A 3719-nucleotide genomic window follows, 5' to 3' on the forward strand; every position below is an offset into this window, starting at 1 on the left:
CACAATGATGCACTCATGTGCGACACTCAAAGTTTGTGATCACTTTTTTTTTTCACTTCAAGCCTTGGTGATCACTTTCAATTTCTGCCAGTTATAACAAGTAAAATATGTCAGACTTGGGATCCAATTGTGTAAAAGCTATAATATATGTATGTATCTGTTATCTGAAAAAAATATATATATATAAATATAATAATAAAAATAACCAGACCACAACTTTAAAATGCTTTTCATTATTAGGGCTTTATTCAAAGTTGCACAGTTTGACAGTGTTCATGTGTTTCATAATAAAACACCACAGCATTACCAGCACTCAGATTTCAGCCAAGATTTACTGAAGCAAGACACACTATTGCAACTGTTTCCTATTTGCAGCAGTACATATATCATTTATTATTTCTTTTTTTTAATTCTAATTTCAATAATTTCCTGGTCTCAGATGAGAGTAGCCAAAAATCCTACAGCTCCACGGCTGCAGTGGCGGTCCCAGACAGACCTGCCATACCTGCAGAAAGAAAACAGGCTTCAGAATACCAGACAGCTGATCGAGCAGTTAGATCAAGTAACTGAGCTACAGAGAAGACGGGGAGGCTTTATCCTCAACAAACACAATAGTGCCCAGCAGACTGTTCACAAAGCTCAGGGATCTGGGACTCAACAGCCGTCTGTGTGCATGGGTGTTGGACTTCCTCACTGGCAGAACTCAGGTGGTGAGGGTGGGTAGATGCGTCTCTAACAGCATCATCATCAACACAGGAGCACCACAGGGATGCGTCCTCTCACCACTGCTCTACTCCCTCTACACTTCAGACTGTGTGGCCACCCACGACTCCAACACCATTGTGAAGTTTGCTGATGACACAGTGGTGTTGGGCGCCATCTCCAACAACGATGAGGCGGCCTACATGGACGAAGTGAAGAATCTGGCATCATGGTGCCAGGACAACCACCTCCAGCTGAACGTCAACAAGACCAAGGAGCTGGTGGTGGACTTCAGAAGGAGTCAGCATAGAGACTACAAGCCCATTATCATCAATGGAGCTCCAGTGGAGAGGGTGCAGTCCTTCAAGTATCTTGGTGTCCACATCTCCTCAGACCTGACATGGTCTGCCCACATTCAGGTCCAGACCAAAAAGGCTAGGCAGCGCCTGTACCACCTCCGACAACTGAGGAAGTTCAGGGTCTCTCCAAAGATCCTCAGGATTTTCTATACAGGCGCTGTGGAGAGCATCCTCACACAGAACATCACATCGTGGTTTGGGAACAGCTGTGTGAAGGACCAAAAAGCTCTCCAGAGAGTGATCCGTACAGCAGAACGCTGCTGCAGGATTGCTCTCCCCCCGCTTCAGGACACCTGCACCAGGAGATGCCGGACTAGAGCAGCGCAGATTCTGAAGGACCCGTCCCATCCCGGCAACAAACTGTTCCAACTTCTGCAATCCGGTAGAAGGTTCCACATCATCCAGGCAAGGACAGAGAGACTCAAGAGGAGCTTCTATCCCCAAGCCATCCAGGCCCTAAACACACTCACCTATGATTGACTGAGACAGGATTCTCTTCCAGACACTCTAAACCCAGGCACAATGTGCATTTCAAATTCCTTTAATTTTAAATATGTTTATATTGTCTATTCTGTAAAATAGTCAGATTGCCTATTCTTATTTAATTCACTTGATGTACAGAATTCACCTGCTTGCTGCTGCTACTGCACCTAATGTATAATATTATATATATATATATATATATATTACTTCCTCTACGCCCCCCCATTTTGCACATGTCGAGGAGCGTGTCAGGTTACATTTCACTGTGTGTTATACTTGTATAACTATGCATGTGACAAATAAAGAACCTTGAACCTTGTACACATGAGAAGTGGAACGAAAATTATACATGATTCCAAACATTTTTTACAAATAAATAACTGAAAAGTGGGGTGTGCGTAATTATTCAGCCCCCTGAGTCAATACTTTGTAGAACCACCTTTTGCTGCCGTTACAGCTGCCAGTCTTTTAGGGTATGTCTCTACCAGCTTTGCACATCTAGAGACTGAAATCCTTGCCCATTCTTCTTTGCAAAACAGCTCCAGCTCAGTCAGATTAGATGGACAGCGTTTGTGAACAGCAGTTTTCAGATCTTGCCACAGATTCTCGATTGGATTTAGATCTGGACTTTGACTGGGCCATTCTAACACATGGATATGTTTTGTTTTAAACCGTTCCATTGTTGCCCTGGCTTTATGTTTAGGATCGTCGTCCTGCTGGAAGGTGAACCTCCGCCCCAGTCTCAAGTCTTTTGCAGACTCCAAGAGGTTTTCTTCCAAGATTGCCCTGTATTTGGCTCCATCCATCTTCCCATCAACTCTGACCAGCTTCCTGTCCCTGCTGAAGAGAAGCACCCCCAGAGCATGATGCTGCCACCACCATATTTGACAGTGGGGATGGTGTGTTCAGAGTGATGTGCAGTGTTAGTTTCCCGCCACACATAGCGTTTTGCATTTTGGCCAAAAGTTCCATTTGGTCTCATCTGACCAGAGCACCTTCTTCCACATGTTTGCTGTGTCCCCACATGGCTTGTGGCAAACTGCAAACGGGACTTCTTATGGTTTTCTGTTAACAATGGCTTTCTTCTTGCCACTCTTCCATAAAGGCCAACTTTGTGCAGTGCACGACTAATAGTTGTCCTATGGACAGATTCCCCCACCTGAGCTGTAGATCTCTGCAGCTCGTCCAGAGTCACCATGGGCCTCTTGGCTGCATTTCTGATCAGCGCTCTCCTTGTTCGGCCTGTGAGTTTAGGTGGACGGCCTTGTCTTGGTAGGTTTACAGTTGTGCCATACTCCTTCCATTTCTGAATGATGGCTTGAACAGTGCTCCGTGGGATGTTCAAGGCTTGGCAAATCTTTTTGTAGCCTAAGCCTGCTTTAAATTTCTCAATAACTTTATCCCTGACCTGTCTGGTGTGTTCTTTGGACTTCTTGGTGTTGTTGCTCCCAATATTCTCTTAGACAACCTCTGAGGCCGTCACAGGGCAGCTGTATTTGTACTGACATTAGATTACACACAGGTGCACTCTATTTAGTCATTAGCACTCATCAGGCAATGTCTATGGGCAACTGACTGCACTCAGACCAAAGGGGGCTGAATAATTACGCACACCCCACTTTGCAGTTATTTATTTGTAAAAAATGTTTGGAATCATGTGTGATTTTCATTCCACTTCTCACGTGTACACCACTTTGTATTGGTCTTTCACCTGGAATTCCAATAAAATTGATTCATGTTTGTGGCTGTAATGTGACAAAATGTGGGAAAGTTCAAGGGGGCCGAATACTTTTGCAAGCCACTGTAAATGTATCATAATGAAAATAATGAAAACCCAACACAATGATGAAAAGAAGCTTGAGAAGAATAACAAGACTTCCAGTTTGGCATAAAGCAAATACGTCTGTTCTTTATGATTTTCAGCTGATGAAACTCGCCAACCATTCCACTGCTGCTGCATGTCTTTATCTGCTCTGCGTCTGCTCTGAAATAGGCTGATTTTTATAGCAAGCAAGATTTCCTTTCCTCAGAAGCAAAACTTTATGTTCAGAGCTGAACAACAGAGCGCACAAAAATGCTCTGATGTCATTCACGAAAGACATGTTTCAGATGTGTTTGACAGATTAAATGACAGCCATTATTTTCCAACAGTTTAAATACTGGAAATCATTTTTA

Source organism: Oreochromis aureus, linkage group 19 (assembly GCF_013358895.1).
Source record: "Oreochromis aureus strain Israel breed Guangdong linkage group 19, ZZ_aureus, whole genome shotgun sequence".
Classification (NCBI taxonomy): Eukaryota; Metazoa; Chordata; class Actinopteri; order Cichliformes; family Cichlidae; genus Oreochromis; species Oreochromis aureus.